The sequence below is a fragment of the Microcebus murinus genome, chromosome 10 (assembly GCF_040939455.1).
Source record: "Microcebus murinus isolate Inina chromosome 10, M.murinus_Inina_mat1.0, whole genome shotgun sequence".
NCBI classification, from domain to species: Eukaryota; Metazoa; Chordata; class Mammalia; order Primates; family Cheirogaleidae; genus Microcebus; species Microcebus murinus.
This window is the reverse complement of record NC_134113.1, coordinates 98,203,916-98,229,758: the sequence shown is the minus strand read 5'-3', so window position 1 is coordinate 98,229,758 and position 25,843 is coordinate 98,203,916. Positions and strand designations below refer to the sequence as shown.

The 25,843-nt window shown below is 52.4% G+C and overlaps 1 protein-coding gene across 2 annotated transcripts in view; it reads left to right on the top strand.

The window, feature by feature from the left end:
- The first annotated feature begins 9,039 nt into the window (after positions 1-9,039).
- TSPAN9 (tetraspanin 9) overlaps positions 9,040-25,843 on the top strand; it is a 193,126-nt gene continuing 176,322 nt past the window's right edge. Inside the window, exons 1-2 of one of the 2 annotated variants that reach the window (XM_012783180.2) lie at positions 9,040-9,140; positions 13,998-14,064. The gene's annotated coding sequence lies outside the window, so the exon portion shown is untranslated. The remainder of the gene's footprint in view (positions 9,141-13,997; positions 14,065-25,843) is intronic. The other variant, XM_076007761.1, reaches the window with a different exon arrangement.

The window sequence follows — 25,843 nt, the reverse complement described above, 5'->3', positions numbered from 1 at the left end:
CCAGACACTCTGGCCAGGGCTACAAATATGCCGTCTTCACTTGCACAATCCTTCTGTGTCCTACCAACCATCCTCCTCTAGAGAGTATCGGCAGTCACACCATTTCATCTCCCCCAACTCTGTTGACCTCACCAGGCTTTGGTTCCAGCGTCAAAGCCTCGGTGATGGCTGTCCTCTCCCGGAAGTCTGTGCCCTCCGGCCCTCCTCTGCACTGCACGCGGAGATCAGGGGTGCCACTCGCCCCTCTCTGGTATCTCAGCTCTCCTCTCAGACTCTCTGCGGATGCGCCTCAGCCGTCTGCTGTCCAAAGAGGCCAGGCTTTGGGAGGAAATATAACCAATGTGTATCTAAGCATGTTAACCTATTTAACACACATATTTTTATAAGGAAGCAGATTTCTTGTTTTCGGTACATATGGTGGAGAAAAGCAGGGAATGCAGTCTCCATCTGCTGTACCTCCGTAATCTAAGCCCCTCTCCTTGTCACCCGGCCCATCCTTTGCCACACCCTCATCCTCAAGTGCTTAGTACTTTTGCCCTGACCCAGCTCTCACCTTCCCCATCTCCCCCTCCCCCACCATGCTGCCCCGTGGTGACCAGGAAACGCCCTATGTGCTGGCCCCATGGTCTCTGACTCCTGGTCTCACACCTCTGGGTAATGTCCTCCCCACGCATCTGTGGCTTTCTTCTAATGATTAGATTATGCAAGAGATTGGGACGTCATGCATGTGATTATGGGATGTTTTTGTAAGATTCTGATATTGCCACCATGACTGGGCATGCTGTTACCTCAATAGTTTTACTGTAAAAGAGAAATCTGATAACAAGAACCAAAAAAAGAATGAAAAACTTCAAAAGTTGGAAAAACGAAAGAAAGGAAAGGAGGGAAGGAAGCTGAAACAACCTCATTAGCACCCAGAAACCCCAAAAGGCTTAGTGATCAGCAGCACAGGAGGGTTGCAAACAGGAGGCCGGATTAAACATCTACTTTGGAAAAGATCCCACTCCCCACTCAGATGGTGGTCTGGGCAACACCTTGATTCTAGTCTTCCAAGATCTTGAGCAGAGGCTGGGCACGGTGGCTCACGCCTATAATCCTAGGACTCTGGGAGGCTGAGGCGGGAGGATTGCTTGAACTCAGGAGTTCGAGATCAGCATGAGCAAGAACGGGACCCCATCTCAACTAAAAAAAAATAGAAATAAATTATCTGAACTACTTAAAATATATAGAAAAAATTAGCCAGGCATGGTGGCACATGCCTGTAGTCCCAGCTACTCGGGAGGCTGAGGCAGGAAGATCTCCTGAACCCAGGAGTTTGAGGTTGCTGTGAGCACGGCTGACGCCACGGCACTCTAGCCCAGGCAACAGAGTGAGACTCTGTCTCAAAAAAAAAAAAAAAAAAAAAGATCCTGAGCAGAAAACCAGCCAAGCAATGCTGGGACCGCCGCACCGAAACTGTGAGATATGAAATGCATGTTGTCCTAAGCTGCTAAATGCGGAGCAGTGTGCTGCACAGCAGCTAAGTACGGTGATGCGCTTGCGGGTGCGCGGTCCGCTGCAGCCCTCCTGCAGGGTGGCAGGTCTTTGCTCCCAGGCCACAGGTTAAAAGCCCAGAGGTAAAGTCATTGTTCTCCTCGCCTCCCATTTTCCTTAGGCTTTTTCTGAGTCTCAGCCATAGAGCTATCCCTCCTCTGTCCTCCTGAGAGCTTTCTGTCCACAGGCCTCCAGGCCCGCCCTTCTTCAAAGACCTCTGTACTGGCCCCGCGTCCTCTCCGGCTGTCTGCCGCTCCCATCCTGGGCAAATTCGGCGTTGGACTGGGTGAAATTTCCAACAGTCCAACTGGACTCTGTTTCTTGACTTCCTTCTCCCCAAAGACCACCTCTGCCACCCCCAAGCCATCCACTTGCACAAGCAGGATTCGGGCGTTGCCATTGCTGGGAACCATTCCCCTGTGCCTGTAGTCAGGGAGCCTCGGGAATGTCACACAACAGGGCATACTGCTTCTACATAAATTCAAGGTACTGTGTTCAGAGGGGCCTTCAGTACACCTAGGAAACCCTGTTAAGTGTGCATTATTAGCTTACTCGCCACAGAGATTATTCCAAACCTCTATCCATCTCCTCAAACTTCTGCCCTCCTCCACGCCTCCACTTGTAGCATGTGACCTTGTCTTCTTTCCTTTCCCTCCCTCCCTCTCCCCTCTCTCTTCCCTCCTCCTTTCTCCCTCCCTCCCTCCCTTCCTTCCTTCCTTTTTTCTTTCTTCCTTTTTTTTTTTTTTTTTTTTTACGGGGAAATAGAAGCCATCAGATGAAAATTCTCCTCCATATCCACCTACATTTGCTCCTATCCTAGCCTTCCCTTCCCCCACTGTGCCATGCAAGTGCTGTCAGCTTCTGCCTTAGCCAGGTCACCACCCCTTCCCATCATCTGCGGAAACTTACACTATTTGTGATCCCTTATCTTTCCCATTTATTCAACCTCTCCTTGTTGACTGGATTGTTCCCATAAGCTTTTAAATAAATTTCCTTCTGTCCCATTTCCTTTTCCTGCTCCTTCTGTGACTCCAGTTACTCATGCATTAGACATTTTGATATTGTCCCAAGAACCCAAGGCTCTGTTTTATCTTTTGTTCCCCCAATCTTTTTTCTCTCTGTCTTTCAATTGGATAATTTCTATTGATCTTTTTTTTTTTTTTTCAACCTCGTGAACCTGGAATATTGATCTTTCTTTAACCACTTCGGTACGAGTGTTGACCATAGCCAACAGCCACAGATGAAGGTCACAGCCGAGCGACGACTGTAGTCGACAGCAACAGATGAACTGAGCGTCGACTCTAGCCGACAGCCGTGATATGACTTTTCTAATTTTTCATTTATCAAAATAAAATTGTGAACATTTAAAAATAACGTAATGTACATGGTGAGCATTCCAATGAAAAAAAAAAACAAAAAACAAAAAAATAAAAATAACGTAATGAAAACATATATGTATATGTTACCTATTCTGATTCACATGACAAGTAAAGCTGCCTGTAAAGTAAAACAAGCTGTCAGTGCTTTAAAACTTTCCTCATCACACAAGAGCAAAATGGATTCGTCGTCACCGCACAGCACAGACCGCCGTGCGGACCGTGAGTGCCGCTGCGGGCGAGGTGTCGTGGCCGGTGAGCGGGGACCGAAGTGGTTAAGTTCATTTACTCTTTCCCCTGAGATGTGGAATGGTCATTAAGTTCTCCCGTGAATTTTGTTTGTTTGTGTTTTAGAGATGGGATCTTAGCGTGTCACCCGGCTGGAGCGCAGTGGCTGCTCACAGGCACACACGCAGCTCACTGCAGCCTCAAACTGCTGGGCTCATGAGATTCTCCTGCCTTAGCCTCCCACGTTACTGGGACTACAGGTGTGCACCACCACACCCCACCAGTGAATTTCTTATTCTAGATATTTTAGTTCCAAAATTTCCTTTGGTCCCTTTTTGTATTTTCTATTTTTCTGCTGTGGTTTCCTATCTGTTCACTCATTATAAATGTATTGTTCTTCATATCCTTGAGCAAAGTTATGATAGCTGCCTTGAAATCCTTGTCCGATAATTCCAGCATCTGCGTTGTCTTGTGACTGGCCTCTGCTGTTTGCTTGTCCCTTAGAATGGTCACATTTTCCTGGCTCCTTGTACGCTTGGGGAGTTTGGATCATATCCTGAATATTATGAAGGTTTATGTTGAAGAGACTCTGGATTATGTTTTATTCCTCAGAAAAGCGTTGATATTTTTCTTTTAGCAGACGATTAACTTGGCTAAACTCAAACTGCAGACTCTGTCCTACCTGCAGAGGGCGGAAGCACAAGCCCCGGTTTGGTTCCTTTGTCTTTAGCGAGTCTGCCTACAGTCTTCCCTGCCCACGTGTGGCTCCGGCATGAGTTGGCGACATCAGCAGAGCTTATTTAGAAAGCTCTAGGCTCCTCTCCTCTGGCTTTCTCCTTCCCAGGATTCACTCCTCACTCTTCAGGAACCCTGGCTGGTCTGGGCTCCAGCCTCTGGCTCCTCCAGGTAGAAAGGCAGAGGGCTTCAGTTGGAATTTCAGCCATCCCGTGCTGTGGTGTGACTGAGGACAACACAGGTGAAATCCACAAAAACATGAACCCGCCACGTGCCAGTTGCTTCTTCTACAGGTCGAATCCCTCCAAGACCTACCTACCTGGCTTGCTCTGCAGGGCCCTCGGGTGGGGTTTTTGCTTGTTTTTGTACCTTGTCCGGAGTGTACGGATGTTTCCTGTGGGAGGGTTAGTCAGTTAGGAGCTGATTCCTCCGTACTACAAACAGGACTCTTCCCATGAGGTTCAATAGGCTCAATCCTCCTGTTATCTTCCCCAACCCTCCCATCCACACTCTCCGTCAGCTCTCTGCCCTGTGTCTGCCCACCTACAGCACATCCTCGAAAGAGGTGTCTATCTCTTCTCCTCAGCACCTGCTCCCTTCTCACCTCCCTCTAGCACAGCCTCTGCCTCAGAGGTGACTTTTGCCAAATCCCCAGTGACCTTCAACTTGCTAAATCTGATGGACACTTATTAGCTTTCATCTTCCTCGAAGTCACCATCTTTCTCTTAAAATTCAGTCCTCTTCAACTGTGTCCAATCTCAGTGAATGACTCCACCAATCATCCTCTTTGACTGGCCAGAAACCTAAGTCTTTGTTTATTTACTTATTTAGAGATGTGGTCTCACTCTGTCGCCTGGGCTGGAGTGCAGTGGTGTGATCACAGCTCACTGGAACCTTGAACCTTTGGGTTTAAGTGACCCTCTCACCTCAGCCTCCTGAGCAGCTGGGACTACAGGTGCATGCCACCATGCCTTGCTAATTTTTAAATTTTTTGTGGATATGGGGTCTCATGATGTAGCCCAGGGTAGTCTTCAAGCCCTTGCCTGGCCTCAAGGGCTCCTCCTGCCTTGACCTCCCAAAGTGCTGGGATTACAGGCACCAGCCATAAAACCTGGCTAAATTTCACCTGTTAAATCTCTCTCAAGTCTATCCATATTGCTTCATTTTCACTGCCACCAACCTAGACCAGTCTAATTTCCTCTTGTGCCTAGATCACTGCTAAAGCCTCTTGTATCTGTTCTGCCCTCTGCCCCCTCTAATTTGTTCTCTACCTGATAGCAGGAGTGATAGTATCAAAATGCAAGTCTGATCTTGTCAATCTCTTATTTAAAACAGTGCACTGATGACTGACTCATTTTAGGACACGTATACATGTCAAAATCCTTAAACTAGCCTGGCATACTCTGTCACTTGTCTGATTCTTTGTCCTTAAGTTGCACGGTGACCCCTAAAACTCATCTGTTCCAGGCACATTAGCATTTCCTGTGCTGTGTAAGTTCATGTTTGGGTTTAATGCTTTTAATTACTCAGTCTTTTTATATGTGGTTTTGGTCTCCAGGGCAGAATTTAAAGCATGATTTTATACTACAGAATTGCCCTTGATAAGCATATAGGAATATTATTATTTTTTTTTTTTTGAGACAGGGTCTCACTTTGTTGCCCAGGCTGGAGTGAGTGCCGTGGCATCAGCCTAGCTCACAGCAACCTCAAACTCCTGGGCTCAAGCAATCCTCCTGCCTCAGCCTCCCGAGTAGCTGGGACTACAGGCATGCACTACCATGCCTGGCTAATTTTTTCTATATGTATTAGTTGGCCAATTAATTTCTTTCTATTTTTAGTAGAGATGGGGTCTCGCTCTTGCTCAGGCTGGTTTTGAACTCCTGACCTCGAGCAATCTGCCATATAAGAATATTCTAAGATCAGTAAGAAAGTTGATACAAATGTATCTGATATCACTATTACTGTTACATTAGTTGATTCCAACCACCATGCGAATTCCTCAGTTGCTACCCAGATGTTCAGATAGATGGTGTACACAACAATGCATGTGCGCGCGCGTGCACACACACACACACACACACACACACACACACACACACACACACACAGGCACTCACAGATAGTTACCATGTGTTCCTGAATACTCAACATCAATGGACCAATGCCAATGGCTTCAGTATTACCTGAAGACCTTCTGCAGGGTGTCCTGCTTTTCTTGGCTTCTGTAGTTTCTGTCTGGCTTCACAATGTTGCCTGTGCATTTCTGTCTTTACAGAGTACATGCCGACCACCAGCAACCCCAGACACAGAATCTGTCCTTCCTCAGATCAAGACCTTGTAAAACCCAGGCAGCTCCAAACCCTCTAGAGGTGCATCCATCTGCAGGCATGGACCCATCCTGGGTCACACAACACACATGCACACACCCACCCCTGGAACTGCTGGTGTTCATTATGCTCAATGCTTTTGATCAGTCTCACTCTGTTTTTCACACATGAAAACAGCCCACTCTCACCCCCATGATACATCTGAGAATAGCCAGGAGTCTGAAGGCCCAATCTGAAAGACACAGTAGCCCAGTGTAGGGGTTGGCTAACTGGTATGATGCCTGTTTTTGTAATAAAGTTTTATTGGAACACAGCCATGCTCGTTCATTCATGGATTACTTATGGCTGCTTTTGTGCTCCAGTGGCCCAGCTGAATAGCGGGGACAGAGACTGCATAACCTACAAAGCCTAAAATATTGGCTATCTGGCCCTTCACAGACAAGGAAGAACCCCCTGAAATAGCTTTGTCACTTGATGGTACTTAGTAGCAGTGAGTGCACAGGCCTGGGGTTAGAGCCCAGCTTAGTCATTTACTGGCTAAGTGACCCACCTAAGCCTCAATTTCCTCATCTGTAAGATCCGGGACGATGATGGTACTGACCTCGTGGAGTAGCCTTGGGGACCAAAGAATTGAAACATGTGACGCCCTTAGAACTGTGCCTGGCACACAAGCACTTGGTAAGTGTTAGCTGTTCTCCGCTTTACATGTGACTGTGGCCGAAGGTGAAGTGTTCCCGGAACTCAGCCTCAGGCAGTGCGAACTCTCCCCACTAGGTGTCACCATTCAGCAGGCACTGTCCCTGAAACTAGGGGTGGCTGGCTGGAAATTTTATTTTTGCTTATTATCATTTTTGATTTGATTTGGTGATTTCAAGGGGATAAACTGACATACTATCTTTTGAAGTCTCTGGGGATCCAGAAATTCCAGCAGAGTTGCTGACATCCAGGGCTGGGAGGAGCTGTTTGGAGTACTGCCTTTGCTAGTAGTGAAAGCGGCATATAATTTATTGTCCATACCAGGATATTTTGAGAGAGGGGTACTATTGATAACCATTGTAGGACAAGAGGAATAAGCAGGATATGCCCAAGAACCTGGATATGGTTACCCTGCCCATATCTAAGCTGATGTACGGTAACCCTCAGCAGCTTCAGAATCTCTAGGACAAAAACTCAATGTCACTCCTCTTAAGCCTGGTACAATAAACTGTGACCTCATGCTTTGGGGAGTTCCTTCTCCCAGAGTGCCTTGCTTCATTGTCAGGTTTATTCGAGTTTAGTCCTCAGTGGACATGATCAGCGTGTCTGCCTCACAGACCACGCACACCCTGCCGTCCTTTATGCTGAGTAATCTCATCTCTGCTACAGTTTCTCTACAGCTCTCCCTCCAAGTGGCGACCCTGCCGTGGCACTGAGGCTGCCATCTCTGGATGTGCTGAGGAGTGGGAGCATTGTGGCCAGTTTCTGGGTTACTGCTGAGGGGATTCTTGTAAGGTTTCATCCACCTCTAAGGCATCAAAGCCCCACCATTTCAGATCTGCGAGCCCTCCTTTGAAGGGCAGGAGGAAGCCAGCCTTTGCGGGCGCCCTCCATGGTCAAACGCTGTGCTTTGGCCCGCATGGCGGGGCGGCCCGTCCACCCTGCGGATTGGTATTCTCAGGCCCCAGAGGTCACAGCCCACGAGAGGCAGACGCTGAGTTCAGACAGTGTGTCTGGCTCCGAAGCCCGGGGCCGCCACCCCTCTAGGCTGCTTCCTGCTGTCTTCACAGTGAGATGTGTGCTGACGTGCATCGCTAGCAAGACCCTTTCCCTCTCTGAGCCTCAGTTTCCTTTTCTGGGAGTTTGGCAGAATTGGCAACATGCGCTAAGGGGCAGGCGCAGTAACCGGAGAGATTGGGGCTGGCGGGGGTTAGTCTGGGAAGATTTGGGGGCATTGAACACGGTTTTGGAGGAAGTGAGAGTATTTCACTTGGTGGGAGAGGGCCATCAGAAGGAGGAGGATTGTGAGTCGAGTCTAACGGACACACAAGGTGTGTATGAGGAGCGGGCCCGGATGAGGGGAACTGCTGGTCTAATTAGGGAAAAGCAAAGGGACCCTGGCGATTGTAGTCAGATTTAAAAAATTGTTTCAAATCACACTTATGGCCACTGCGATGCACGTGGGAAGCACACAATGCATCTTTGATGACAGTAATGTTGAGGGGAAGAGGTGGCGTTTTAGGGGTCTCTTTGGAGACAAGCTGAGGCCCTCTGGCTTCAAGAATCCAGGCCTGGAAAAGCTTATAGGAAGCTCTAGGAGCCGCTGCTCCAGCAGAGGTGTCTGGGGGCGGAGGTGTCACCGCGCTGTTGGCATATCAAATAGTCCGGCCCAAGTACCAGGGAAGGGTTTCTGGGGCGTGGGGGGCCGGACAGCCCGGCCCGGGGGACGCCGAGACCCTGGCCAGGGCGACCCTTGGGTGCCGTGTGGACGCGGAGCCAGGAGCGCTACCTGCCAGGCCTCTGTCTCCGCAACCCTGGGGAGGGCTGCAGCGTGGTAATAACACTTCGGATGAGGCGCCGAGCCGGGAATCCGGGCGGCGGGCGGGGAGGGAGGCTTCCGGAACCCGAGAGGGCGCCCGTGCCCGCGGGCCGTGCGCTCGGCCCCCTGCGCGGGGCCTACCCGGGGTGGTGGCGCAGGACCGTGGCCCCCGCGCCGCCCGCAGCCCGGTCCCGCTCCGTGCCGCCCCGAGGCCCGCCCCGAGCGCGGCTCGCCCCGTGCCGCCCGCCGCCCTCGCGCCCCGCGCGGCCCGTGGGCTCGTCCCGCCCCGCGGCAGCCCCGCCCGCGGCCGCGCCATTCCCGGGCAGGCCCCGCCCCGCGCCCGCTCCCCGGCCCGCCCCCCGTTTCCGCTGGCGGCGGCGGTGCGGGAGCTGCAGCCGAGCCGCGACCCCCGGTGCTGCGAGCGCGGTGAGCGCGGCCCCGCGGCGGGCGGCGGGCGGCGGGCGGCGGGCGGCGGGCGGCGGCGGCTCGGGGCGCGCTGGGGCGGGCGGCGGCGGCGGCTCGGGGCGCGCTGGGGCGGGCGCCCGGCGGGCGGGGCAAGCCCCGGCCGGTCCGCGGGGAGCGGGGACGCCGGGGAGGGGGCGCTCGGGGAGGCGGCGCGGCCCGGCGGCGGTGGGGCGAGAGGCCGGGACCCGGCGGCGCCGTGGGAGGGGCGGGCCGCGGCCCGGGAAGGGCGGATGTGTGCGGGGCCGGGCACCGAGCGCAGCGGGTCTCCCAGGGGAGGAAGACCTTTTGGGAAAGGGGCTGCGGGGGAGTGGACGGCGAAGCCCAGGCGGAGGGATGGGAGGTCTGTAGGATGCAGCAGCAGGAGACCGCCGGCGCTGTCGAGGGCTGACCGTGTGGCCCAGTGGACTGCCTTGGGACGGTCCGTACAAGGCCCCCAGGGAGGGCCAAGCGGCCTCAGGGCAGCGCTGGGATGCGGCCTGCAGACCCGACTCCTACCGCTCCTTGGGCCACTGCTGGCGGATCAGCGCTGAGTGACAGGGCTTTGGCACACCCCGAAGTCCGAGATGTAGCCCATCTGTGCATTCAAGTTTGGGACTTTAAAAAACTTTCTTGTGGTTAAAAAAAAAAAAAAATCCAAACAAGAAACTGGCTTGTTAAGAGAGCAAGATTTGTACTTGTGCATGTCAGAACTAGAGTCTTGGATCGCCTCTCTCTTTGAAAAAAGATACTGGTCTCTTCTACATCTTCTCCAAAACGCCCGGAGTGTCTAGGGAAGTTTGAAGCGTGGGGTAGCATGGGATCCCTGAGCCACGTTGACCTTTTCTCCCCAGCCCCAAAATGAGGGCAAGGAGGCAGCGGAGACCACTCTTGGTTCAGAGGAGCAGACTCTCATTATGAGAGGGCGCCTTTCCGACCTGCAGCTGTCCCCTTCTCTGGGGTGGCTCAGATATTTCCTCCTCCAGGAAGCTTTCCTGGACTGAGAAGACTGAGGACTCATGCCCTGACCCCGGCATACCTGCCAGCTCCCTTCTCTCTGCTAAAAATAGCCACAGAGAATGTTGTATGTATGTTTTGCTGTAAAGATATGCAGTCAGTTGCCGTCATAAGTAATGGGAAGGGAGGAGGGGATTATGGATAATTTCAAACAATGCTTGGACAAATCATTTATATTTAGCTAAGGAATGCAGCCAGAGGCAGACGATCACACTGCTTCCCACCCTCTGCCTGGTCCCGGCGTGGCTGGTGGGGCTGGGCTGTGGGTTGGGGTGAGGGAAGGCATAGGACTAGGGTGGACGAAACTTGAAGTGTAATTGAGTTAGTGTGTGCAGAAGACCCACACTGTTGCAAGGCCCTGAATAGCTGAGGGTAGACCAGAAAGGAGTGGCATTTTTTTTTTTGGTCCGACTTAATCAGATTTTAATCTTCGGGTGGAGCTCTTTAAATCTGTGAACAGATATTTAATATTAATAACAATAACGTGTGTTGATATAGTAATGTATAGTTGGCCAAGTGTTTTCTATGCACATTAGCTGCATGTAATTTTGATTCATATGTAACTTTACAAAGTTATGCTTTGTATGCTACTTTTAATTGCCTTGTTATAGGTTAGGAAAATGAAGCTCAGAGAGAATAAATATCTTCTGTAAGGTCATAAAGCTCGTCAAGTGACAGAAGCTGGCTTCTGATCCCTCCTGCCTTGTGCTTTCTCTGTGCCATCTGCCTGTCTGCCTTTCTTTCATACTGAGCCTTCACTTCACCCTAATGCCACTTATTTATGCAATCTCGGGCAACTCACTGCCCTTTTTCAACTCTCCGTTTTGGTGGGATACTGGATTAAATGTTTCTAGAGTCTTTTCCAGCATCAGATAGTTAACAGAATAAGATATCAGCAGCCAATCAGTCAATTAATATGTGCTTCATTTTAAAAAAAATTTAATTGTAGTGAAAACCACAATGTCAATTTTACCATCTTAACCATTTTTAAGTGTACAGTTCAGCTGCATTAAGTGTATTTGCATTGTTGTGCAGCAGATCTCCAGAACTTTTTATTTTGCAAAACTGAAATTCTATATCCATTTTCCCCTCTTTCCAGACTTTGGCAACCACCAGTCTACTGCTTAGTGTGCTTTATTAAGCTCCTACTATGTGCTTAGTAAATGCTACCCTTGAGGAATTAATAAGGAGAGTTGTGAGAAGCACTCCAGCTTAAATGGGAGCTCCTAGGGCCTGGGGTGGCTGGCAGAAGTGTCCTTCCTCAACCCTGTGTCTGTGATCCCAGCGCTGTTAAGGGAGAGGGTGCCATCACCTCTTCCAGCCTCAGCTTCCTGATTGCAAAATGAGGATAATACCAAGTTCTCAGGGCTGTGGGAAGGAGCCATGAGATAATATATGTGAAGCGCATAGCTTAGGGCTTCATATCCAGCAGGTGTACAGTAAATGGTGGCTGTTATTTATAACCTAGCTAGGGAGACTGGACTGATATGCTGGGAACAAGAGAGGACAAGACTTCGTTTCTTCTCCCATGAAGGCCCAGGCCTACTGTGGTTGTCGTCCCTGCTGACTAAGAGGGAGTGGATCCAATCCAGGTGCTTTGCTTGGCACTCAGAATCCTTCCTGCCCAGCCCAGCCTGCCTGGCGGACCTCATCTACCACTCTGCTCCCGCCAAGAGCTTGGGTCTGGCCACGCTGATCTTCCAAGTGTGCTTTTTGCTCATTCCTTCTTGGCCCCCGGTGCGTCCACTGCTACTCTCCTGGAATGCCCTTCCCTGTTCCATGCTCCCCTCCTTCAGGACCTGCCAAGTGTGAGCTCCTGTCATGGAGTGTTCCCGGACCACCCATCCCAAGCAAACCTCTTTGTCCTTGGACGTTTTCTGTCTTCACTTGTCTCCTACCTTTTTATGCACCTCCTTGGGTGATTCTTTAGTGAATTCCACAGACAATGTGGTGTGTGTGTGTGATATATACAAGAGTCTGTGCTGAGTTCTGATGATGCAAAAATAAAAAAGGTAAAGTCCTTGTCTTGGTGGGGCTTATAATCCAGTAAGAGGTTAAGAAAGGGGTCCAAAAATAATAATCCGAAGTACAAGGCAAGTGGCTTCTGAGAGCATAGTGTTATGTGGGTTCAAACAGGGGGATCAGTCACCCTGACGGGGGGCAGCACTTCACACCGCAGGTGGTGGTGGGCACGAACAAAGGGTGGCTTGCATTTCGGCTGAGGGAGGACAGATCAGCCTGAGGACAGGTGCTTAGGAAGTGCTGGGGTGTGCGAATGGCCCAGGTGGGCCAGTGGGTGGGATGTGTGTAGGAAAGCTGCTGGGGAAAAGGCTGGACAGGTAGACAGTGGCAACATGGGTAGCTTCAAATCTCTGGCCACAGAACTCCATCTGTCCATTCATTCATTCAGGAGAAACTGAGTGCCCCCCATGTGCAGGCATTAAGCTGGTGCTGTGGGGACAGCAGTCAGCCTTGGGGGCCCTGGAAACTATGCAGTCTTTTGAGTAGGGGTTATAGAAGCAGGGTTAGGCTTAAGGAAGGTGAGTAGGGGGTCTGAAGAGGGGAAGTCAGGTGGGGAGAGTGGCTGGGCAGGAGAGGAGTGGTGAGAACTCCAGTAGGATCAGGGCTAGTGGAAGTAGGGTCGGGACCATTGTGAACTGAGTGGCTGGAGTGGTGGGGAAAGGGTGAAGGGGATGGAAGGTGACTATGAAAATCCCATGCCCTTTGCTGTTTCCATCCCATCCTTGCCCTCCTTCAAGATCTTGCAGAGGGTAATTCTCTCCTGGCCCAATTTTGGGAGTTTATAAATCAAAAGTGAGGGCAGAGGGGCTTACCTCTGAGCTCCTTTCATGGAGCATTTGTGGCCACCTATCCCAAACAAACCTCTTTTTCCTTGGAACTCCTATGGCATTTTCTGTCTGCACTTGTCTCCTGGCTTTTATGCACCTCCTTGGGTGATTCTCTGGTGCATTCCACACACTGTGTGATCCATGACAAGAGTCCACCCTCCAGGGCATGGGTTCTAATAGCCTCTGATGATCTCAGAGCCTGCACTCACTGCTGAGAGGCACGGGACAGAGTTGGCCCGGGACGGTGTGGGCCCCTGATGTTCTTATGAATCATGTACCTTCTCGAATACTAAATTCGCGTCCATAGCAATATTTATACGCAGGCCTGGCTTTCTCTGGAGTCATGTTTCCGCAGAGAGTCAAATGTTTCCTGTATATATCCTCACACCCCAAGTTAGCTGCCCTTTCAGCTTCTGCTGCAGTTTTATCTCTCACTTGATGGCCATTTCCACCGAGTGTTTACCGTCCCGTGAGAGCAGCTTTGGATGGTTGAGATGAGAACAGAAGCCGCCTAGGCGTTCACACCAGCCTCATAGCCAGCGTGAGCCAGACATAATTCTCACTAAAGTTGTATACGCTTTTACATATCTTGAAACTTTGGGTCACTGGTGAGTGGTCACATTTGTAAATGTTAAATCCTTGGATGCCAGGGGTATGGCCCAGGGATGGCAGATATGTGGTGTGGACTCTGCTACTTCTGTAACTGCCCCTAGCAGACATCACTAATCAATTGCTGCTGTTTTTCCTACAGAGCAGGGCTTGCAGTCTACTTATAATGCTTTGGGTACCCACCACCCGCTGAGTGGGATTGGCACAGCAGCTGGACCTGTTTGCCATTTCTGGCCTTCTCTATTTGTTGAATGAATGGGTTCTTGGTGGGAGACTCCTGCTCCAAAAAGTGGTCATGGCTGGACAGAATTCACCCTAGAGTGGCTTCATACCAAAGTGATGACCTAATTTTTTTATTTTCCTGCAGGAATATCCTGGGATCTTCTCTTATTTGTCAGCTGCCAAAGTGATTACAGGAAATTAAAAGAAAACAGGTCAGTGTCAGTCTGGGCCTATTGTATGGTAGGGCTATTGAATGTCTGTGTGTTATAAGCTCTGTGGCCAAGCATGGTGGCTCACGCCTGTAATCCCAGCACTTTGGGAGGTTTAGGTGGGAGGATTGCTTGAGCCCAGGAGTTCGAGGCTGCAGTGAGCTGATTGCACCATTGCACTACAAACAAACTCTGTCTAAAGTCAAGGTCTTTCTTGCCCTTTCACTGTGGGTTGGGGAGGATAGAATAGGATGTTGACATTTCCTAGTTGCCCCTCTGCCCTCACTTTTGATTTATAAGCTCCTTAAATTGGGCCAGGAGAGAATTACCCTCTCCAAACTGTTTCATTTTCTTTTTTTTTAGCTCAACTTTATGGAATCCCCCCAGTTTTGATCGGTGGCTGACGGTACTCTTAGATTCTTTCCGGGCCTCCTCATTTTTGTGGAGGAAGCCTAGGGAGAGGCCTGTAACTTCCTGCTTCCTGTCTCCTCCCAGCAAGGTTGGGAGAGAGGGTGGAGTGGCCTCCCACCAGCAGGCCAGAAAAGAAACTGGGAACCCTGGCCAGTCCTCATGCCTCCTCTATATGTACGTGGCTGCAGGAATGCCCACAGGAATGCCCGGATCCTCTCCCTGCTCTGCCAGCCTCCTGGGGTCTTGCTGGGGGTTCATTCTTTGTCCCTAGGCTTGTGCATCCAGGCCCTGCTGAGCTACAGTGGGCCAGAGCTGGGCCAGGTGTGGATGGTGCAGATTCAGGTTCCCTGGGGTGCTGCTTACAGACTGAGGCCTTTTTATGTTTTAATGTATGTGCATTTAATCCCTGTGGCTTCTCCCTGCTGGGTGATTTGTCAGTCTCTTGGCTTCTGTGAACCCAGTGCTGTGTCTAGCAAGGAGGGCGAGGGGCAGAATGGTGCTGGCTGGTGGTTTATGGTGCCAAAAGATTCCCTTGTCTGTGAGTTCCAGCAGGGATTATTTGGTGGTCTAAGAGTGGTCTCAAATCTCGTATTGTCCTGCCATGCTTAGCATGTTATACTCAGGATGCTGGTATTCATATTTGTCATCATCATCGGCCAATTTTAGACCCTTTACGTGTGTCCACAACTAATTTACTTTAATCGGAATAAGTTGCTATTTAAATTTCATTTAACTTTCCAAGAGTCCCTTGAGGTGGCTGTCATTTCTTTACAGCAGCAGCAGCAGCGAGGGCCAAGAGCCCCTCTCCAGTGTTAGGTGGCTGCCGCCAGGTGCTCGACTGCAGCGCCTGCCTTTCTTACTGCAGTCCTGCGGCCTGGAATCCGCTGGGTCCCTCCCTGAGCCTGCTTGCAGCAGGAATGTGTGAGCTCCCGTTTTAAGTCCTCCTCCCTCCTCCCCTCGGCCTGCATGGGTGTCTGCTTTCATTCCCACAGCTCTGGGATTTGGGGCACCGCCTGTCGTTGGACTGGGCATTGCAGCTGGGCACAGGGGCCTGGGCTCAGGGAAACCTGTCTGGTGAAGATCAGGCGGCAGAGGAGACAGGACCTGAGGACAAGGACATGACAGTCCCTCTGCGCGGCACAGCCTGCACCATCACAGAGCCTGTGGGGCCTGCTCCTGGTGGCCCTGCCAGACAGACCTTGGTGGGGAGCTCCCCAGGGTGTTCACTTGGCCCTGGGGAGGCAGACAGCTCCTGACATCACCAGCCATTTCCTGCCAGGTGACCAAGTGAAGGAGACCTGAGCGAAGGACTTTGCAGTCAGGAAGCTTATCCCTTCCCGTGGCTGTGGCCTCCGAGGGCTTTGGTTTACCATTCTTGTCATGCTCTTGAGCCTCTGGAATGTGACCAGCTCTGGGGTGGGAGGTCCTCCTGGCTTGGGCTCCTGCCTCTAATTGCAGTGTGACCCTTGGCAGGTTAATTGCTTTCCTAGGCCGGTTTCCTCACCCGCAGGGCTGGAGGCTGGGTGATCCATTGCCCAGGTTCCTTCTGGCTCTGAGCGGCCAAGGGGTCATGCCTGGTTTGTGGCTTCCAATCCTGGGGCTTCCCTAATTCTTCTTCCTCTGGCCTGGAGGTGGACTGTGGAGGAAAGCATAGAGTTAATGAGTAAACCGGAGGCCCTGATTTCTGATAGGAGCCAAGGGGTGCGGGCAGAGGTTGCTTACAGAGATGGCTGCTCCACACTCAGTGGCGGGCTAGGGTTAGGGGTCTGCTGCCTGATTTCATCCTGTGCTGAGGGCTCTGCTGCTACTCTCATTTTGACTCTGTGCCTCCTGCTCGATGCAGTGAAGAGTTGGAAGGCTCCACTGCTGGACTCCAGCCCTGCAAGTTAATAATTCCAGCTCAGTCTTAGCCACCGTATAATGAACTGAGACTGCCTGGGTGCAGGAAAGCTTCCCTGCTCTTTCCCTGCTCTTGAACCCAAAGCACAGAAACTCAGCTTGAACTAGGCTGGGGCCCCTGAGAATGGGAGATGGAGGAGCCCCCGCGGCTTGGTGCGCCTCATGCCCTGCATGTCTCAGTCTGTACTCTGGAGCCAAACGTCGATTTTTCTGGACATTGTTCAGTACCTGTGCCTTTGAGTTCGCCACACCCCTGCTGCCCCACCTGTGTCTTCCCTTACTCCCGCCGTACGGTGGGTGGCTGGAAATTGGTGACGCACTGAGTATTTACTTCCTGAGAGCCTTGTGGCCATTTCTACTCGCAGTGGCCTGCATGTGTTAAAGCCCCTGACCTCGTGATGGGAACAGGAAGAGTTGGGTGGAGGACGGTCCGGGGGTCTGAAGAGGCAGGGAGCACAAGAGTTTCCCCCTGGAGTCTCCCCCCGTGTTGGGAAGGCTTGGCTGTCACTTCAGGAAGGCTGGAGGACCTTGTGATCTCTGGTGCAGGATCTTGGTGAGGCCTTGGCCTGGCCCTGGTAGCTTAGGGCTGCTGCTAACCTTTACAGCACCTTTGTGCAAATTTAGAAAATGGCCCTTCTTCAGTTACAAACAAAAATTAAAGTGAATATATTATTGTACAACTGGAACAAAGTCTAACTCGCCTGGGGCAGCCTCCTTGGGTCTTGGTGGGCGGTGACCTGGGCTGTGTGCACATTTGTGGGCACACCTCCCCCACTCGTGGGGTGCACGTGTTCCTGGCAGCATACACAGTCTGGTCCTTCTGCTCCCAATGAGGGGAATGTGTCAGGTGCAGAGTTGGGGAAAGGGCCTCTGAGAGCAGTGGGTGGTGAGGGAGGTGATGTCGGGGGTGGGGGATACTCAGAGCCGTGCTGGAACAGGGTATGGCCTTGCACAATGTGCGTGTGCTTGCCCTGGCACGCATGTGGCTGGGTATGCCTGCGTGGCTTTGTGTGGGAGGGTGTTCTGCTACATTGTTCTGGGTCTCAGCTGAGAGCCCACCTGTGCCCTCTCCATAGGTCCGTACATACCTGTGGTGTGAGTGCCTCTTCCTTAGCGGGCAGGTAAAACCACAACACAGTAGCTGGTAGGCCTGTCTGTGGCCTCTCCTCTGGCCAGCGACCATGGTGTGGGGACTCAGCTCCCCAACAAGCCCTAGGGGGTGGTGCCAGGGACTGAGGGAGCAAATCCTGCCTCAGCAAGCCCCTGATCCCCCTCTGGGCCAGGCCTGACAGGAGAGCTCAGAAGGGCAGGGTGCCTGGCTGGGTTTGAATCGATTGTGTATTTCTGGGTGTGTGAACATGCAGAGTGACATGTTTTGTTTTAGAGAAAATGAGGTAGAGGTCTGGGCTTGCAGTTTTCCACTTGTGTCAAACCTGGAAGATTCTGAACAGCTTTGTTTAAAAACTGGACATGGAGATTGCAGAGACCTGAGTGAGGAGGAGCTCTTGGGTCCCCACGAAGGCATTTAGGTTTGAAGCCAGAGTTTGGATTTGTTGACTATTACAAGTGCTGTCTGCAGCAAGTGGGACCTGTGTGTGCGCACGTGAGTGCGTGTGCACGTGCGTGTGTGCACGTGCGTGTGTGCATGTGTGCGTGCGTGCGTGTGCCTGTGTGCGTGTGTGCGCGTGCGCTGCGGGTGCTGAAAACATCACTCATGGCGTGAGTCACTCTAAATTAGCAGCAGTTCAGATTGGCATCCACTGGGTTGCTGTTGGGGATGGGTGGGGTTGGGAGGGAGTTCTGGGCCGGGGCGTTACCACCACCCAGGCTGTGGGCGGCAGGGAGAGAGGGGTTGGAACCGCCTGTCTTGACCTCTTCTGCGAGCCAACCTCCTGCTCCACCTGGGCCATGCCCACCTCCATCCCGACCTCCAAGTTCCCCAGCCACCCCTGCGGCCACTTAGAGAGCCCCTTCCTTCACCGCCCCAATCCCACCCTCCCTGGGCCCTAGCCCTGTCATCCCTGAGTTTCTCTACGGGTCTGCAGAGAAAGTTCCAGCCAACCCTGCCCTTGACAGGATGGTGTCCTGCATCATTCTCCCTGCACTGGGCACTGACTGCTCCTTACAGGAGACCGTCACAGCCACAAGCCGGCCACCAGCAGGGGAGGGGGAGCCACTGGGAGCACTGGCTTTGGAGGCTTCCGGTGGGGCGCTCGTGTTGGTCCCTCAGCGGTGGAATGAGGGGATGAACAGGACATTATAGGAAAAATTAGCTTGTAGCAGAATGTAAGGTGAATTTTTTAAAAGCATCTTCTTTTTGGTTGCAAAAATAGTACAAAGTCATTGTAATATTCAAACATTACATAAACTGCAGGAAAGGAAAATCTCTCGTAATCCTGCCCTTCAGAGATAATCACCGATAATACTTTGGTTTGTATTCTTTCCAGATATTTTTATGATAGACTAGCATCCAGCCATCCACCTATTTATCTTCTCAATTTCCGTAATAGAATTGTTTCGACTTAACCGTTTTGCCACTTCTTTGGTCATCTTTCCACATCAGTGCATGTGGAGCGACCTCATTCTTCTCAGTGGCTGTGCAGACTTGCTGAATGGGTTTTGTTTCAATTATCTATGCTGCATAATAGAGCACCCCAAATTGAGTGGATTAACACAACAACCCTCTTATTTGCTCCCATACCGTGGGGCAGCCATCGGCCGGGCCCCGTGGTCTCGCCTGAGCTCATTAATGCCGTGGCGGTCGGCTGGCGGCTCTGCCGGCCTGGACTGTGCACGAGAGCGTACTCGCAGTCTGGGGCTGGGCGGGCGCTCAGCTGGGCCTCTCCCCTGCTGTGTGGCTTCCCGCTGTCAAGGAAACTGGCCTTCAGGTGAAAACAGGATCTGGGAGACCGCTTGACATGGAGGCCCTGAAGCCTCACAACTATAATATCTGCCGACGGCGGGGAAAGCAAGGCACAGGACCAGTGAGCCTCGGGGGTCAGCAGAGGCTCTGCCTCTTGGTGAGAGGGCTGGCCATGTCACGTCAAAGGGATCTGTGTTCAGGGAGGGGAGGGCATGGATGTGCGATCCCTTCCAGTGCCCGGGAGCAGGAGAATTAGAATATTTGCAGGTGGACTCCGTAGATCTTTGGAAGATAATGCAAGCCCCTTCTCTTCCCAGCCCACCGTTGCCCCAGAGGAGTCAACCAGGGAAATTAGCAAGGGCAGGACACTTGGAGTGTCCTTTGAGGTGGATTCAGGGGGTGTGTGTGTGTGTGTGTGTGTGCACACGCGTGCGTGCGTGCGGGGGCTGGTGCTGGGAGAGATTTGCGCTTGGTCGTAGACAGTGTCTCCTGCCCCAGGGTGCCCAAACCTGTAGCAGGGGGACCTTCCTGCCCTCTGAAAGCTGCCAAGAGCTTGGCTTCTTGGTACCTGCTGCTGATTTTCATGGCACCTCTGAAAAATGAGTCAGAGAGTAATAGGTCATTAACAGAGCCAGCTGGGCACCCAAGCCCAGGCCTCTGCTGGGACTTCATCCTTTCGCTCGCTCGCAGTACTGCACGGACTGTCCTCCAGGCTCTACCCCGTCCCGTCCTAAGCCTGGGGAAGAACAAGAGGGCCTGGGGGTGCGACTCACAGACTTGGCTTTGCCTTCTCAGGCAACTCACGATGGACTTGACGTTTGACTTCCCACAAGGTGTTCGTTTTTATAGTTTTCTCTTCTCATCTGGCTTGGTGGCTCTTCCCTTTCTGGGAAATGTCACCAAGGGCGGGAGGAGGTAGGAGGAGGCAGGTGAGGGCTCAGCGGCGTGTCCTTGACGAACCCAAGTCCCAGTGTGGAGGCTGCTGCGGAGGGGCCGCTGGGAGAAGTTCTCCGAGCGCTGGTCCTGCGTCAGACTCTCCTCTGCGGGGTCTGGGGGGGACCAGCTGGAGTACGCCGTCCTCGAAGGGCAGCGCTGTCCTGCCTGTCACCCGCCCGCGTTTGTGCATTCATCAAACGAGAACAAAGGCAGAGTGGGCTTTCACACTTGAAACCCCTTGGTGTTTTATTATCTCCCTGCTCGCTCTCTGCATGTCTTGGAGGGGAAATGTTTTGTGGCTGGAAGGGTTCGCTGTGGAGCGCTCTGCACCCCGCAGCTCAGCTCCGGGCCGTTCTCAGCTGTGCCACGGGTGTGGGAGAGCCGCGGCCGCGGTGACGGGGTCACTGGAGGCTGCAGGGGAAGGGAGCACTGCCTGGCCCCGAGCACCACTCGGGGGCTCCCCGATACATCCAGGTGACTTAGGGGTGCCAGCACTGTGCTTCTGGAGCAGGATTAACGAATCTGACCAGCTTCCAGGCTTCACGCTCGCTGGCGCTCAGTGCTGATGGCAACGCGCGATGCTGACTCTGCAGACCTTTGAGAAGTCTGGCATCACAGGCAAGATGAGAAGCCTCAGCAGCTCCTTTTGGCCAAGGGATCGGAAAAACTGGATGGAGGCCTCAGCCTACTCCAGCTGTGCTAATTTGAGGCATTTAGTAGGTAAATTCCCCATAAACGGAGGCCCAGGAGGCCCGCTCTGGTTCCTAACTTCTCTGCTCACGTCCCCACACCCTGTTGTTGGTTCCCCGTGGCTATGAGATGGATTAAAACGTCACTGAGACAAGTAATTATTAAGCACTTGGTTCCTCAAGGGCCTGAGGTGTCTATTGGCCCGGGTGCGCTGAGTGAGCTCAAAGCTTCAGCCAAGTGTAGGGTAGGTCATCTCAGCCCTGTGTGTTTGTGATTGCCAAGAGCCTATTTCTGTTCTATCCATTTCTCTCGTTTCTCCCCAGGGTTTGGTCCCACGGCACCCTTGGTCCCCAGGAGTGGGCTGTGAGGGCAGCAAGCCAAGTAGGAAGGGGTGACATTGCTGCAGAGTGGCCGGAGCTCTCTGTGTGGGACCCAGAGCAGATGCCTGCTATGACCCAGCTAGGAAGTCTCACTGCCTGTTTTTGTTTTGTTTTGTTTTGTTTTGAGATAGAGTCTCGCTTTGTTGCCCAGGCTAGAGTGAGTGCCGTGGCGTCAGCCTAGCTCACAGCAACCTCAAACTCCTGGTCTCAAGCGATCCTGCTGCCTCAGCCTCCCGAGTAGCTGGGACTACAGGCATGCGCCACCATGCCCGGCTAATTTTTTCTATATATATTAGTTGGCCAATTAATTTTTTTCTGTTTATAGTAGAGATGGGGTCTCACTCTTGCTCAGGATGGTTTTGAACTCCTGACCTCGAGCAATCCGCCCGCCTCGGCCTCCCAGAGTGCTAGGATTACAGGCGTGAGCCACTGCGCCTGGGCCCACTGCCTCATTTGACATAAAAAATGATATTACCGAGTTTTATCATCTGCCTTACTCACTACTTATCCCAGTGACTCTCAGCTGTCTAGTAAATTCATATGTCCCCATAAGGGCAGGGATGGCTCTTCCCTGAGCATGCCCAGGGGCCTGTGCCTTGGCCCTGAGGACTGTTCTTTGGGAATACTGCAGCGGCGGCATCACAGACGTGTGGCTTTCCCAGAGGGCCGCACTCAGCGGGTGGAGAGGGGGGTTAGAGACGGTGGGTAGGCGAGGCTCACGGCCACCGTGCCAGGCTGGTGAGCTGGTGGGTGCTTCGAGCCTGCTCCTGGCCTGGACCCCGCGGGGAGGGAAGGACGGGCAGGGTGGGCCTCTGCATGCCAGGGGCTCGCATCCTGACACGTGGATTGAACTGACAGGCGGAAGCCCGAGAGCCCTTGAGCTGGAGGGCCTGAGACATTCACATTGTCTTCTCTGCGAACGCAGCTGGAGCTGCTGGCCCGTTGGGATGCTCATGCTAATTGTAGAACACACGTGTGCCAGGAGAGGAAGTGCTTTGGTGTCCTGGGTGCACGTCGCAGCGAGCTCTGGTGGCGCTGTGCCACTTGAGGTGGGTGGACTCGACTCTCTTTGTGAGCCAGGTGTTGGGGGCAATTGGCTCCTGAGTATGAGCTCTCCGCCCTCCTCCCCGCTCTGGGGCAAGGGAGGAGGTGCAGGTTGATTTGTTAGACGGCAGTGGCGTTCTCCAAACCAGGTACAGTGAGCTTTGTGCTCTGAGATTCTGGCTAATGGGCTGGAGGAAAGAAGAGACTTGGAGAGGCAGGGTCTGGTCTCCAGCTCACCCATAACAGCCAGTCAGTCTCTGAGCACCTTCAGGGCAGTGGGAGGGAGTCAGCCGCTGGCCCTTACCCTGTTGTGGTGGTGGAACAGCGGCTCCAGGCTGCCTGACACCACCCCTGCCCCAACCGCGGGCTTCTTTGGGTGGGGGATCTAGTGCCTGACACACAGTAGGCCTCAGCAAGTATTTGTTGATGGGCAGTAGGAGGGGAGAGTGAGTTACAAATATGGAAAGAAATTCAGTGGGCCAGCACGGTTTGAGGGGAAGACACCACCCCTCCCCCTTAACACCTCAGTGGCCTGAAATCCTGCCATCAGGTGTTTGTGCTTCTGGAGGCCTGCGGTCCTCAGGAGTCATCCCCGCCCGTGCGGCTGTGGCGGCAGCTCAGTGCAGCCTCTGGGGTGACTCTAGAGGCAGGGCCGGCCACCCGCAGCCTCCTGCCTTTCCCACCTTGCCCGGCATTGCCGCCAAAGCAGAAATTCCTTGGCAGAGAGGACTCCAGGGACCTCCCCCTCCAGAGCTCGACAGTTACTGCCCAGAAACCCTCATGGGAATTGGCAGGACGAAGGTGCGGCTTTAAAGCAGCACCCAGGAAGGCGGGTTCTGTGCTGTGGTGGTGGCTGTCTTGATCAAATACGTTCAGAACGTTCCTGATTCGTGGCAGGAGCTGAAACGCAGGTGCTGCCATGTTCTGGGCCAGTGGACACCCCCTCCACGACTCCAGACCGTGCCCTTGCTGACTGCCAGAGAGCTGACCCGCAGGCCCGACTCTGCCCCACTGGTGTCCTTGCGTGGGCAGGGCTGTGTCTGACGCCTCTCTCTGGTGGGCGGCATGTCGGCACTGTCCCTTCTCAAGAGCAGGGGCTTGGCTTCCCCTCCGCTGGCGCTTTTCCTGTTGTCTCATTGCCTGGCACCCGGTGGACACTCAGATATTTTTTGAATGAATGAATGAATGAATGAATGCTGCACTTGTAGTCTAAACAGAGATGTTTCCCTAACCTCCTCCATTTCGTTAGGACACTTAGGCCACTTGCTTGCTTTAAAACCATCCATCTTAGCCGGGCGTGGTGGCTCAGGCCTGTAATCCTAGCACTCTGGGAGGCCGAGGCGGGCGGATTGCTCGAGGTCAGGAGTTCGAAACCAGCCTGAGCAAGAGCGAGGCCCCATCTCTACTATAAACAGAAAAGGGAGGGAGCTGAGGGAGCTGAGGCTGGTTTCCTTGCGTTTCTGGGCAGGGAGGCTGGAGCTGGGCTGCCTGGACTCTGACTGGATTCCACCGCTGCTGCCCCCTCTCCTGCCCCTGCCTGCTCCTGTCTTCCTCCGCTCTGCTCGGGCGCCTCGGGGGTGACCTCACAGAGCCTGTGGGCAGCTTTGGAGGAAAACATGCACGCACCCAAAATGGCCAAATCCATGAGGACTTGAGAGAGGCACGTGTGGGGTTATTTTGGGTTTGGTGGGCCGGGCTCAGATCTCTCTGGCATTCCCGGCCAGCCACTAGCCTCTCAGAATTGACCAGAATGGAAGGATGACAAAAATTGAGGTTCCAGGAATAGCCCAAGAATTTGCTCATTCTTAACCTCTGGGAAGAGGTGCTGCCCAACCCAGAGCCCACAGGGAGGAGGGGGTGAGTGGGGGGACTGTGGCAGGGGTGGGGAGAGAAGGAAAGTTCAAGCCGATTTCTTCTTCCTTCCTGTGACTTTCCTAGAGGAAGGGGTGGCAAGTGCAGGTGGCTCAGGGCCAATCTGATAAGGGAGCAGGATTTAGAGACCATAGGAATGTCCTCCCTTCAGCCCCATCCCCGCCTCTTGGGGATTCTTGGTAACGGCCATCGGCTGGCTTGGTGGGTCAGTTTCTGCATCTCTCTCTGTCTCTATTTCTCTGTCCTCAGACTGAGGTCAGGCTGGGGGCAGCTCCAGCCTTGTGTCCTTAGGGAGCCTGCTATCTCCCTCCCTTCTCCAGAGTCAGATGGAAAAGTACCTTTTGCTCAGTGCACGTGCGGGAGGCTGCCCTGAGCACCTCCTCAGTGGAAGTTCAGCTCAGCGATGCTGCGCTCCTGTCTGTGCCTTGAGCCAGAGTGGGTGTGTGGAGACAGCACGTGTTGACCAGAGCAGGGCAGGGTACCAGAGTGCCGTGGGACTGGGACAGGCAGGCTGGGTCAGTGGAAAGAGCAGCACACTGGGAGTTAGGAGCCCAGCTGGCCTTGGGCAAGTCATGTTACTACTCTGGTCCTTAGATTTTTTTTCATCTGTAAAGTACGGGGTTTATGATCCCTGAGGTAATTTCTGGCTTAAGAGTTAATTTGATTCCAGCAGTCACGGGAAAGAACCTCCTGAAGTGGCTAGGATGTTTTCGTTGCCTCTGCTTTTGTTGCACATGAGTTCCACCCTTGGGCCCCATCTCAGCTGGGTTGGTCTCTTGTGGGGGGACAGCCTGAGCGCTCAGATGTCACAGCTGGATTTCAGATCTCTCTTCTGTTCTCTGCACTCTCTGCTTAGGAAACTGCAAAGTCTGCCTTTGGGTTCAGAAAATCAGTTGCACTTGTCTAGGACAAGGTGGTCCACCCCTTGGCCTGCAAAGGGAGGTCCAAGGAACTGCTCCCCTCAGGGCCTCATTGTTCCCCACCTGGAGCCCCTTTGTCTTTTTTGTTACAGTAATGCCAAGTTACTTGTTCTTGTTGTCTTTAGTGTTAGCTGTCTTGCTTGAAATGCCTCCCTCCATCCTGCATTGTTTTAGCAAATTTGAAAATTTGTTCAGCCCTTGTTCCTTTAAGTAATTTTCCGTCCCCATTTCTCTCTCTTTTGTTTCTAGAACTCCAATTATATGTATATTAGACTGTTTGATACTGTCCTATAGGTTGCTGGGCTCTGTTAATTTTTTGTCTTTTTTCTTTCTGTGCTTCATTTTGGATAGTTTCTATTATTATGTCTTTCAAGTCTTCTGCAGTGTCTAATGTGATGTTAATAATTCCATCTAGTATACTTTTCATTTCAGATATTGTATTTTTCAGCTTTAGAAGTTCTATTTGAGTCTTTTTAAAAAATATCTTTTCTTTCTTTCCTCATCATGTTTTTGTCTTCCTCTACATTCTTGAACATATGGAGCATACTTATAATATGTGTTTTTTCATCTTTATCTACTGGTTTCATCATCTGTGTCATTTTGGGGTCTTTTCTATTGATTGATTTTTTTCTCCTGTTTATGGGCCATATTTTTCTGCTTCTTTGAATGCCTGCTAATCTTTGATTGGATGCTGGACATTGCGAATTTAATGTTGATGGGTACTGGCTTTTGTTATTTTTCTTTAAATAGTGCTGGACTTTATTCTG